The sequence below is a fragment of the Cinclus cinclus genome, chromosome 3 (assembly GCF_963662255.1).
Source record: "Cinclus cinclus chromosome 3, bCinCin1.1, whole genome shotgun sequence".
Taxonomy (NCBI): domain Eukaryota; kingdom Metazoa; phylum Chordata; class Aves; order Passeriformes; family Cinclidae; genus Cinclus; species Cinclus cinclus.
Window position 1 is genome coordinate 16,365,783 of NC_085048.1, and position 14,134 is coordinate 16,379,916.

Sequence of the window (14,134 nt, forward strand, 5' to 3'; positions counted from 1 at the left end):
TGTTATACAGAGTAAAACAACTGAAGTGGAATCTCACTGCAATATGATCCAAACATTCAATATTCCCAAAAGATGACATGAACAAAAGGACAGGTGGGTAACTACTAAAGAACATGGCTCAGAATTCATGTGTCTAATCAATGTTTGCTATCCAAGCGATTATAAAAGCATTGGAGCAGCAGATGAGCTCAGGCAAAAACTAGGAAGTCCTTGAACCATGCCATTTCCCAGTACTGGAGTCCCAGATCCTTTGGACACCTCAGAGCATTCTCAGCAGGCAGATGCACAAGGCTTAAGATAATTTGAAACAGTGAGGTCAAGATGATATGCATTTTAAAAAGCATCCTTATCTCTGCTGGATGGGAAAACTCCATCCCACATAACATGACCAAAAATCCCAGACACCGCAGAACTGGTTTATCAACTGGATCTAAAACTGGCAACACATTTTGGCCTAGAGAAAATGAGCCTACCCGTCTCATTTTATTGCTTTAAGAGTCATGAACCTATTAGATCCTTATTAGAAACTTCCCTAACTTTACTGCAGTGAACCACTGCCTTTGAATACTGGGCCAACACCAAGGTACCATCTGTGAATTACTGTGGCAACAACTAAACCTATACAAAACTGTGGGAGGCCACAGTTTAAATCACTAACAGTCAAAATGTGTAAGCTGAGTATTTTTGAGAAGAGAATATCAGCTGCACACAAAAGAGGTCTTAAAATGAGGCAAGATGAAGCCAGCCTAAAAGAGACTGATCTTAAGTTGTAACCTAAGCACAACTGCAAAAACCCCTCAACTCTATCTGGCAGTCAGAACTGACTCGAGACTAAATAGTGTCCTAGCTTGTAAAGGCCACAGTAATGAGAAGGGCACAGGCAATGCCACTACTCTCCAGGGAAGCACCTTATTTTCCAGAAATTCCTACACCACCCACTCAAAACCAACTACTTTGCTACGTCTCTCCTCCCATCCCTTACATTTCCCCGTGTTTTTATCTTCTCTTCCTCAGCTCTTTTCCCCTCCACCCCCTTTCTTGTTTCCTCCTATTCTTTCTCTCCTCTCTGCTTACAAGAATTGATGAATTAATGCACTCTGGGCTGTCTTCACACTAGCAATAAATCAGTTTGAAGCTTTGACCTACTACAAGCTTTTTTCCTTCTCCACAGTTGACTCTCAGAAAAGCAGGAGCTATGTTTACACGAAGTCCAAATAACACCAAGTTTGAGCTCTGTAAGAGCTTTCTTTCTGGGGGGAGAAAGAAAAGCCTTAGAAGCTTAAAGCTAGAAACCACACTTAAAGATATGTAAAGTTATTGTGAAACTGAAAATATGAGCAAGGGGAATGGAGCCCTAGTTCTTACTGAGATACTTGGACCACCTCTCGAAGACAATCACATGGAAAGTTACTTTTACTTTTTCCAAAACTATGCCTAAAACCAGCAACTTTAGTGAGAAGTCAGACAGCTTCTCTCCCAAACCACCAGCTTCTGTAATATACCATTTCACCCTGTGAATTAGATGACATGGTATACATACTCATTCACCATGCTGGTGTGACACACAAGACTAAACATAAGGAAAAATTTAGGATGGGATTTAGACTGCCCAAGATAGTTATGCCACTGCTGGTGCCTAAAGATGCAGGTTTTCAGATAAATGCCTACACTACTTATTCAGAGAGAGGAACAAGGGGATTATGAAGACCTTCAGAGGAAGGCAGTGTTTTGAATACCAGGCACATCAGTCAAAGTCCCAAAAAAAAAAATCAAGCCAAACTGAAAAAAAAAAAACCCAAAAAAAACCCAAAAAACCAAAACCAAAAGCAAAACAAAACCAAACACCCCACCACACGTTTCTGTAAGAATTCTGTCCCCTAATAATAAAACAAATTATTTGAGCTATGCAGTGGGCTGAATTATGTATCAATATATGCCCCCCTCCTCTCAAACACTGAATATACTGATACAGCCTGCTCAGTACATCCTGCAGACAGGATGCAGTCTGATTAACACTAGCTGCTACTCACTGTTTTTCTTACTAGTAGTCCTAAATTTAAAAACAGATAAGAGAACAAAATATTTTATCATTATTCATACCACTGGATGCTTTACATGATAAAAATTACAACTATCTCCTAGGACATTTTACAACAAATCTCTGGACTGACAAACTTGATGATTCTGGATTCAAATCTTTTTTCACAGTTCAAATCCAATTGATTCCCCCGCATTGCCCTAGAAGCTTTGTATTTTTACCTCCTGTTGTTCCAATTTCCCCCTGCTTAAAGCAGCATATCCTCTTCTAATCATTATCTGTAGCACAATACAGTTCCTCACTCTCACTGTCCTACTAGGCAACTGGTGGTTGCTGCTTTCCTCTCTGGGAAAGGGGCATTTTGCCTCTAAGGACAGTGTTACAAAGTTTAACTATATTTTGGTCTATGCTAATATCTCTGTTGTGCTAGCTTGATGAATAAAGTGGTGTTTGTTTACAAGTTTCATCTCACACATCCAAAATTCCATGTTCTAACCATTTCATTGTATGACAATCAGCACATACCTGTGCACAGATATGTCATTCACATGGGCCAGGGAACTTAGACAGATGTTTAATATACAACAGCACCTGGATTAGGTGTATATTAAAACTAAATGCTACATTTCTCTCTCTTCTAAGTGATTGTCTGGTCAAGTTATTTAGCACAGGCCTTGCAAGACCTTCAACAAAGACAGTCAATGGAAAGATCTTATGTCAGTATGAACCACAAAAACTGCATGTACCCAAAAAAAAAAAAAAAATCAAAAATCTGATAATTAGAACATGACCTGAGTTATAAGGAACAACTGATAACTTCTGTCCCAAACTTACAGCATAACTGAACAGCTCACACAGCTTAGTCAGACACATCAGCTGGTACCTACCACACCACATGGGCTGAGCAGAGGATGGGGGGGAGGAGTAGTGCATTAGCTGCCTGAGTACGTTTTACTGCACTTCTCCCTCTGCAGAGAATCAGCATGTAGCAGTATTCTCAGAGGTATAATATATTAACCTCAACATCATCCCCAGCTCTAATGCTTCACAATAATATTACTGTTGCACAGTAATGCTTCCACAGCTTCCTTGCTGTTTTTTTTCCCTCCCTCCCCATCTTAAAACATTTGCAGTACAACACACATATAACCCCTGTTTACTGCAGAAAGCAGCAGCACATGGCAGACCATGCCTGACACCTCTGCAACCATAGAGGCAGAGATACCAAAACCAAAGGCTGAAGTACTGAAGGCACATAGAGTTAACTGAAAGCATAACAAGGAAGAAAGAAAGAGCACAGAATCACTACAGTGATGGAAATGGTCCTTTCAGCACTCCCCTTGTCCAGGTAACAAATACAGTAAGTTACACTAAGTCTTGATTTTGGGAACACATGCAAAGAAATGCTATTGAGATTTCTTCTGTACTGCTTTGTACACTTGAAGACAGCTCAAAAATCAATAGGTTTTGGTCTCTGGTTTATTACATCTACTTCACATTTAGTTTTCTCTGTTTACTCATGAATAATTGCAGTAAATTAAGACTCAAATTTTGGTACCTGAACTACAGTTTTCTTCCTCATTTACAACAAAATGTTAACGAGCTACTGGAAGTTCTAGTGGCAAACACTTTCCCTACCAATTAATTCACTTAGTAAGGACAAGAGGCAGTAGGCAGAAACTGATGCACAGAAGGTTCCACCTGAATATGAGGAATAACTTTACTGTGGGGTTAATTGGACAGGAACAGGTTTCCCAGAGAGGTTGCAGAGTCTCCCTCACTGCAGAAATTCAATAACTGTCTGAACACAACCTGTGCCATGTGCTGCAGGATGACCTCACTTGAGCAGGGAGGTTGGACTGGATGATTTACTGTGGTTCCTTCCAACCTGACCCACTCTGATTCCAACCTTTGGGATTTTTAACCTTTATTACTATGGAAGTGACTTGGCTTTTGAGTTGTACAAACAGAACAGATGTCAAAAATTATTCAATGAATATACCAATAGAATAAGCTATCAAAAATAATTTAAATAAAGCTTTTCTAACAAGGCGTCAGCAAAATCAGTTTGAACTGCAATAAAATTATAAATAAAGGATGCTGCCTTGCATGTCACTGCGTTGCTATGAAGAGAGCTGAAGGCACTGAAGTCAATCCCTTACACCTACAACATACTCCCATAAATTCATCCTGTTAAAGAGGGAATACCTCATATACGCAGGCATTAATACCTGCATTAATTATTAATGCACCAGAGTAATAAACTCTGCTGTAGATTTGGTATGCAGTGAATGTGACTGCTCAAGAGAGGAACTGCCTGCTACCATTTTGCATCATCTCTGAGCACTACTAGACCATATTAACCCCTTCCCCAAATTAACACAGATGTTGTGACTGGTAGTCAGTCCTGGGGCTCAGGATATACCCCATGCTGAACATCCATGAGAGCATTTTGGATTTTTTTATCTGTACAAACCACATGCATCTTGCTCAATCCTCGACTCTTACATGCTCGTGCACATAAGCAGGAAGGATGCTGAAGCACAGCCCTCACTGCACATCTTGTGGGTAATAGTGCTGACCTGGTTACTAGCAGAAAGCACGCTGGGCACAGGGATAGAAAACAACTACTTATCTTCAGTTTCTCAGCAGAGAGATCTGGCTTGCTGCATAAAGCAACTGGATTTGCACAGACCTGTTCTGGCAAGGAGAAAAGCATTTTTAGGGCAGCTTAAGCTTGTGACTATTATTACAGGGGTTTATAAAGAAAAGCTTTAAAAACAAAGTCGAAGAGCTTTTTCAATGAGTCCTGATGGTTTTTAGAAGTGACAATTATCTTCCTAAAGAAGGAAATGAAATAAAATAAAGCAGTAATGCATATATTTAGAGCATTTACATACACAATATAGTCCCTAAGCTACTTCATAAAATGAGCTCCTTCCACAGGTACAAATGATCAGTCCATGTCCATTACCTAAAAGGTAACTAAAGGTTGTCCCACAAAAACAAGACTCAGGAAAAGTCAAGTAGTTATTTGAAAACATGCTTCTCCCTGTATCAAACCTTTTACCTTGGACATCACTTGTCTGAAAAAAACAAAAAAAAATCCTTCTCAAGAGCTGGACATATTTGGGTACTCAGAACAGTTCCAAACAGTTTATTAACAGAAATCAACTACAAATTCCTGAGGGAAAAAGACTGTAGTATGTTTACATGGTGCATACTGCAGCAGGCCAGAGGTTACAGAAGTTTACATGAATACAAACAAGCTCTAAGACAACTAATATCAATAATCTAATTCAACTAATATCAATAGGCTTGGTACTAAATTCTTTGCCTCAGAAAACACAAGTAGTTGAATTTGGTGAACAACCATTTTCTGCAGAGCCACTTGGGTGTCAGGAAGTATCCTGATACAGTATTTGTCTGAGCAGTTCTGATTCCTGTAGCTCCCATCCCTTTATATGCAGCCCAGAAAAAGCAGACAAATCAAGTCAACATTGAAATAAGTAATAAAGTAAAAAGAAACAAACCTCTTTTCTTGAAAAAGTTTGACTAAAAGGCTGAATTAAAAAATGGTAGGCAAAGATACTCTACACTTCCCAGAGGTCAAGTGTACATTTCAGATAGTAGGAAACTTTCCAAGTTCAACTCATGCTTTCCCAAACCAAACAAGACACAAACCACAGAAGCCTTCCCTCTTTCCAGCTTCAGGGAAGATCACAGATGAGGTTGTTCAGCCAAGTAACATGGTACATACACCATCACCCACCTCTTCAAACATACCTCTCTATTTAAAGGGAATCCACTGTACTAAAAAATATGTATTTTTTTTTAAAGTTCTGCAGTTACTTTTTCCTATTTACTTTAATGGTCATCGTAGTGTTTTATGTTTGGGACATTGTAAAAAAACAACCAGAGGTCTGACATAGACATAAATAGACATTTAGAAAGGAATTGCTGCAGGGGTTCTAGACCAAACAGTGTGGATTACAACCCACTGTTTAAAATTAGGTTTTGTGGTTGGTTTTAGATATTCCTAGTAACAAACTCAATCTGATTGCCCATTCTTGGCTGAAGTTATTGCACCTAGCAATCTAGGAGGCCAATAATAGAAATTTAATTTTAAATACGGCTATTAATCTTCCTAAGTATAGTCTGCTATATGACTGAGCTATGTCACAGGCCTTAAGTAATTTTCTATGTTTTCTTGGGGTTTTGTTTTTTTTTTAATCTAAGGACAGCAAATGCTTGACTAGGACTTAAAAGGACTTAACACATTATTTGGACCAAATAGTTTGTCAATACTAAAACTATGCAGAAAAAAAAAACATTCCAGGAAGGAACTAAACCTGGAATATCTTAATTCCTACTGAATGTTTAATGATAAGAATCCACCACCAAATAACAACTGTTTAACCATCAAAGCTATTCTACATTTCTTTTCTTAAATTCTTGGGTAACCTACATTGTCTACTAGCAGAGTATTTTGTCCTAGTTAATTGGCAAAGGCAGCTCTTGAGTTTCTTTCCAGAAGGAAACCAATTACATAGATTTGAGAGCAAAGCAGCACTGTGTTAAAAAACAAAGAGGGAGGAACACAGGAGCTGGCTGCTGCTTCTCCAAAAGAGCTGGAACAGGCCATTCATTTAAAAATTGGCAACACAAAGTAGTGCATCTCCTTTATACTGGTGAGCGCAGACGGGAGCAAGAGCATCACAACTTGAACCAAGGTGCTTGGTGGGCTTCAGAACTCACTCAGGTAGGAAAGGCTAGAGCAGAGCACTGTAGAAGACTCCACAATGCAACAGAATAAATTCAGGGTTTTTTCAGCCCCACCAAATTCTGTTCTGGATGGAGAATAGGGAGGATTTAGCATCAGACATAGACCAGCTGTAAGCCAAGGCAGTGCAACATAAACTCTAAACCTGTTAAGCCTGATTGATGAAGTCATGCAGCTGAGTTAATAGGGGGTTTGGGAATACAACTGACAAAACAACTAGGTCAGTAACTACCAGCATATTCATAATCTATCTGTACTTGAAAAGAACAAAAAACCCCAAACCCTACTAAAGAAGGCCCAGGGGAGATGGTGAAAATGAGAAGGATATATAGACCAGGAATCATCCAAATATTAGACTTAAAAACATATAAAGCAAAAGCTAGCCACATGAGGCTTCTATCCATATGGTTGTAAGAAATTAATAAAAGTAACCAACCAGTAGCTAAAAATAGCTACTAAAGATTTAGAAAAGTATAAAATAATAATTAAAGCTCTATTAAAGGAACTAATTATGGACACAGATAAATGGCACTAGAGTAAGAATTCAGAGACCTCCTCACCCAGCTGTTGAACAGCAATACAGGATCTCACACTTGGGCACAACACTTTAATACTGAGCAACAAACTGAGCTTAACTTCTAACCACAGATCTGAATCACCTGAGTTGGCTTGAAGAGGATGCTACAATACCTCCTAGTGACCTGAAATAACCAGGAGGTCTGGGTTTTTGCAGACAGCAGTGGTCAGAGAGTTAGCAGACAGAAAAAGCAGGCAAAGTGGTATGTAGTGCATAAGACAATATAATTATTGTGTGACAAAGACAGTTTGTGCTTTCTCCTGCCTTCCCTACTAATACTCAAAATGAAATGTTTTCTTCTGTGGAGACTAGTTTTGCTGTTTGGTTAAAGAAAGCAGTGTTGAAAAATGGCTGTTGGGCTTGGAACAGAAAGTGCTGAGGTTTGAGAGGGCTCCCAAGTGCTTAGAGAAGTTCTTTCCATAGCACCTGGGAAAACCAGCTTGCTTGTGCAGCTCAGCTTAGGCCTGACAGACCAGCCACCAACCTGCTTTCCCCCAGCTCAAGGCTTGACAGAAGTGGGAACCAGCACCTCAATTTATAAGACATTAAAAGGACTGTTGAATAATATGACAATCTGTAAATCAGCCTTTTACCATGACAGAAAAGGAAAGGGATAAAGTGGGCAGTTTCCCTCTATGAGATCCAGATTTCTCTAGCAGCTTCATTCCCCTGGGCAGTTCTTATTCTGCAGTGTTACTTCAAGCCAACCTGCAAGTTTTATAGAAGAGTGAAACTGAATTGAGACATGCAAAACACAAGCCAGAAGAAAGCAGGAAGAGCTGAATTTGTAACTGCTGGGGATGGGAGGAAGATTAGCAATACTGACATGACAGGAAACAGAAAGAGCTATCAATCCTTGTTAGGATCATCAGGAGAATGGAAAACTGATCCAAGAAAATTAAGAGGATCCACTCTAATGTCTGAATCTAGGGACAAGAAAATTTCTCAAGTACTGCTGCAATGAAGTTGTGCACACTGCATTTTAAAAACAACAGAGAAAGTGGAAGAAAGCCTGTGAAAGCTTAGGAACTGACTTACGCACCAATGAGATTCAAAAATTGCTGCAAGGTGTGCAGCAGTTGCTTAACTTTATAAAGGTCAAAATACACAACACAGCAGACAACTGTCTTAACTTGTGCCTCCCTCCCTGCTTCATACATCACCAGTCCATTCCAGCACATTTAATACTTTGTACATTTGCAGTAGTCAGTGTCCTCTGTTTCCTTTCTCACATGCTGAGCTGGAGAAAATGAACCATTCCCAACTAGACTAACTCTTGCAATCTCCTCTTAACAGAAAAGTAACCAATTTTACAGAATCTGGAACAAACCATAAAAAGCCAACATCACACATATATATATATATGTAGCGTCCGAATAAAAAGTAAACATTCACAGTCCGACTTAGCTCTACAAACTTCAAAAGAGGTGAGAAATAACTTCTAATCAGGTTCTGGTACATGGTACAACCCCAAAATGTTCCTCTGTTAGAAGCTAATACTGGTTTAAAAAAATAATATTAAAAAAATAAAAAAGCCTGTGACCACAAAATGACAAAAATTTTTAAAAAACCCACCAAAAACTGTTGGAGTTTGGTGAGTTTTTTTAAAAACAAATGACAAATTTTTAAAAACAAATAACAAAAAACAAATGTTTTTTTAAAAACAAATTTTCTGAAACAAATGTTTCAAATGTTCAGAAATGTAATCTACAGCTATTTATTTCAATAGGATGCCAAGTTCTTCTGCAGCACCAGAGAGAGGGGTATTCAAAACTAAGGAAAAGCCATGAAGGCTGAGAAGGCTGTGCCTGGTCAGAACCACTTCCATGCTGATCTGAGCTATCCAGACCTAAACATATAAACAGGTATATACTAGCTATACACAGCCATAGACCCAAACCAGGCAAACACAGAAATGCAGGTGGCCTTAGAATGAGCAGAGATAATATGCTTTTAAAAATTTTGCATACTGATAAATACTTCCTACCTTCAAACTTTTCTTTATTAGGGGGGAAGTTTTTTTGTGACTAAAGCCAATAAATACATTTGTTTTTCACCTTGTTTAATGAACTATAATTAAATTTTACTTTGTGGCTGAAATCACAGAATGAGTTTGTCACTTCCAAAATTCAATTCCTTCTTCATGTCACAGGGTGAAAAAACACTGACTTTTGTAGACAGATATTTACATCTTTATTAAATTTTATTTTAGTTACCAGTTTCCTATATTGGACTGAGCCAAGTTGTGCCTTTGGCTACTGCTATAAGACAACATAATAATGATGATTATGATAATAATTGAAATTATTACTGCATCACTAGATCTTGATCACCCACTTGTCACTAAATTATGGTACAATGATACAGTTTATATAGGTCTCAACTGCCATTAAGGTTACAGACAACCACTTAGAAAACATCTTTATCTGAAGCAAAGCCAAAATATTTTGATTGTTTCCTTCCACAGTGAAATGAAACACTAGAACTATTCTGAGGTTATAAACAATGAGACAGAAATTATCAACTACAGTAGAAAATCTGACAATTCCAAGCCAACACTCGATCATTAGAGAAGAATTTTGCATTTTACTGGCAAACTCTGACTTTCCCCATCTGCTCCCTTCTCTCCCTACTAATGAGCAGGAGCAAGCTACAAAAGCATGTCTAAAGATGACAAGAGCACAAACCTCTCTAGATGCTTAGGAAAGATCAATGAACTGTTCCCCTATGTTGACTATCACACAGACAGGAGTGGCAGGATCTTGTCTGCCAGACTAGGAAAATCAGACAGCAATGCTTCTCTGCTTGTATTAATCGCCTGAGCTATGTATGGCATGTTCTTGTTCCTTACACAAATACCTCATGATCATCTGTATGCCACAAATATTTTCCAATACAGATCTCTGCCAGGACATGCTCCATTTCAGTAATGCCTTAGAGTAATTTCAGTGAAATAGGGTTAGAAAGCAGCAGAAAAATTCAAGAACTTGAGGCACATTTTAACTGTGTATGTTTGAAAGGTGTCAGAGCTGCCCTCACATTGATCAAAGGCCATGGAAAGATCATAGAAGTTCACAGTTGTTTGACTTCTGCCAGAACTTATCATGCTCAACTTAGGCTTTCACTTGTTTAAAAAAAAATTAAGAAAAAAAAAAAAAAGACTGATCAGTTATGCATGCTTTTCCAAGACAACAGACACAACGCCTGTGAGTATGTTCCACTTTTTTTCCCCTCACGTTTCAGAAAATGGGATACAGCCTGAAGAAGCGTGAGGATCTTCAGAGGCACCTCAGCAGAAAACTAGACAACCAGCAAGGTGAGAACAGAACAAGCTGCACTGCTGAAAGAACACAGTGGTGAATGGGTGCAGAAAACAGACCACTATACCTGAAGTCATGGGGCTCTTCAGAAGAGAGCTGAGGGAAGGGAGAGAGGCTGAGGGATACCTAGGCTCATACAGCTTTGCAAATGGAGATCAAGAGATACGGTCACTCCCTGAATACCCATGATGCAGGGTAAATTACATCACTAAATGGGAGAGGAACTACTTCAAGAAATCATTGGCTCCAAAGACAGACATGTATACATTTGCCATTTCCAACTTCTTATAAGGATTTTGTTCACGTTTCTAAGTATCGGGAATGAATGATATGTTTTTAGCATAGCTTTCTAAAAGTAGGAAAAATGCTGATTACTTGTAAGCTGAAAGTTCATAAAAGGAATTAACTATAGTACTGTGAGGGACAAAAAAAACCCCAAAAACTTTCTGCTTCTTTGCATTTAAACTTTAAATTGACTAGTTAAATTAAGGAAGTAAACAATGAAACTGTACATTTTGTTAACCTCAACTTGTTTTGTTTTTCTTTTTTTATTAACAAGGGATATGAATGACAGTATGAGACATTTTGATTTTAAAATAAATGTTATCTCTCTTCTTCCCCCCTCCCATTTAGATTTTCTGCTGGTAAAAAAATGTGAAAATACAGACTTTTCCACTTAGTACTCAAAATGGAGCAGAAAAAAAACAGATGAAAAATATTTCAACTACCCATACAATTAAGTACTTATTTATATTAAGATATGTTACTCAAGCAGAGCACACATATTGTTACATTAAATCTTCAATAAGCCAATGAGGGTATGAATATATGTTACTCAAGCAGAGCACACATATTGTTACATTAAATCTTCAATAAGCCAATGAGGGTATGAATATATGTTACTCAAGCAGAGCACACATATTGTTACATTAAATCTTCAATAAGCCAATGAGGGTATGAATATGTTTTCACTAGAGGTCTTTCCTGTAGTCAAAAGGAGTCAAGTAAGAACAACATTTCACTTTGATAACTAAGACAAGAACACCAGTTTCAAAGAAAAGGAGAGACAAAAACTGCACAATCTGCTAGTCCATAAGTATATGGCTTTTTAGTACTATTTCCAGAAAAATAGCCTGCGCAAAAGCGGCATTGCGTGGAAAAATGGAAAGCTACCAACAGCAAGTCATGAGCTCAGACAAAAAAAAAAATCTAAAAATGCTATTACTTCTGCATATAGCCATATATTAGAGCAAGCATAACTTAGAACTTGCAGCTCTAGTGATACTAGCAGGATGACCTTTTGCAAACCACAGAGAAACAGGCTTTCATCATTTAAACAAGTTCTGCTGTCTTCTAAAATATCTGAAGATAAATATGTGCTATGTTTTTTGCTTGACAGGAGACACATTTATCAATTATATCAATAATTTACTATGGAGTACATATAGAACTGTAGCTAATTCAAAAAGGAAATCATTACCCCACTCCCTTATTTGAACTAAGACGTATATGGGACATATACACAGGAAACAGAACTATTAAATCAAAAACCATATATGAAAGCACAACAGGCTATTACAGAGATGAAGATATATTTTTGTTTTATATGCATGTATATATATACACACTTACATATATATGTTACATAGAAATTTAAATATGAATGCCTAGCGAGCCCATTTTAGGTGGTACTGCTAAAACTGTGCTCTGAGGATTGCTATCAAACAAGTATCTGTGATTTGAATTTTGCTAGGAAGCTAATTAGAACGCAGCTTTGGTTGTTTTCCTACATTTCTTTGGTAAATGAACCAACCCTTTCCATGTTAAAGCTCCATAATTAAAAGCAAACTTTGACAAATTCCCTCCTCTTATGCTACCCCAGGCTATGTGGTTTCCACTTTTATGGGGAACCACATAAAAAGGGCAATTCCAAGACAGTAAAACCCATCTCTCAGGAGTATTTTTCCCCTCCTACAGCTTCTGTTGGCATCAGAGTCCTATAAAATCATGGCTGCATCTGTCTGTGCCCAGGCCAAGTGTTATCAAGACAGTCAAGGCAAACACCTACCACAACAATCTCTCCTTTGTCAGTCACAGGGATCCCATGAGAAAGCACCAGCCAGTCTACAGTTTTGGTAGTGTCAGACAAGCCTGAAAGACAAAGGATAAGTGTTATACTTTATTTCAACTGACCATTTAAAACCAGAACTAAGAGTTCCATTTTGCCAAGTAGCTTTTAAACGTGTGTGATAGCACAGTCTTAGCAGACAAAATTTGGTGGTGGACTTGGCAGTGCTGGGTTAACAGTTGGACTTGATGATCTTAGAGGTCTTTTTCAACTAAACAATTTTATGTTTCTGTGAATTCAGAAAACAGCGACTGGCAGGTGTTCTACTTTCACTGCAAGCTATTTCCCATTTTTCAGATTTATCCAATAGTGGGTTTTTTCTCAGAAATAAACTATCCAATAGTGTTTTTTCTCAGAAATAAACCATCAGTTGAACTCCTTTCCAACAACTACTCATAAAACTTCTTTACTCAAACTAAGTATGTACATTTTAAACATAAAACCTGTCTTTTGTTACCAAATATAAAAAAAAATGCAGCTTGGAATAAGTTGATAGCCAAACAAAAAAGTCTCACCTTCCTTATTCATCTTAAGTTTTAAACAACGTACTACTTAAAAATATTAGTAATTATTGAAGTATGCCTTAACATTTAAAACTCCTAAAAATAAGCATTTAATTCCTGCAACATTCTCATCCTCCACTGATTTCCATTTAGAGGGAGATGTGATATGGGAAAAAAATCTACCATACTTCTAGAAAAAACAAACAGTAACTGCTGTTACTCAGGCAACCAGTGCTCATAAAAATCTCAGATATATGTACTCCAAAATTCTAGGCTACTGATCAGCCATTCAGCCAACAGCTGCATCACCAAAATGAAGTTCCCTCCTCACTTCTTCCACATCCTCCTCACTTCAACCTTGCCCTCCTACTTCTTTAAAACAAATCTTGCTTGAAAATTCGGAAAACTGACAAAAATAGTTATTGCCCTCTTCCTAAATTACCTTGACCTTTCAGCAGGAAAATCAAAATCTGTTTTCATTATGGTGGATCTACTTGTAAAATAAGAAAACTGCTTCCTGTACTCTTGGGGTCAGAAGGTTCATGGGATGTATCAGATTGTTAACCTGAACCTGACAAATTATTACACATTTTCCAAGTACCTCCACAGCAAGATAAGTAGCTTTTACATGGACAACAAATACTGCCTGGGTATATAATCTGCCTTGGGCTGGAAACCTCAAGAGATTTGCCACTTTCCCTAATGGCAGGAAGGGCAATTTACTGGTTAAGAGCTGCAGCCATTCACCTTTCCATTTAGCTCTTCAGACTGTGCTACTAGTTATG

General features: G+C 38.0%; 1 protein-coding gene across 1 annotated transcript in view; it reads right to left on the reverse strand.

Annotated features, from left to right (window-relative positions):
• The window catches only part of RNF144A (ring finger protein 144A), a 64,753-nt gene that overhangs the window by 37,104 nt on the left and 13,515 nt on the right, over positions 1 to 14,134 (reverse strand). The window contains exon 2 of the mRNA XM_062489711.1: positions 12,787 to 12,869. The gene's annotated coding sequence lies outside the window, so the exon portion shown is untranslated. The remainder of the gene's footprint in view (positions 1 to 12,786; positions 12,870 to 14,134) is intronic.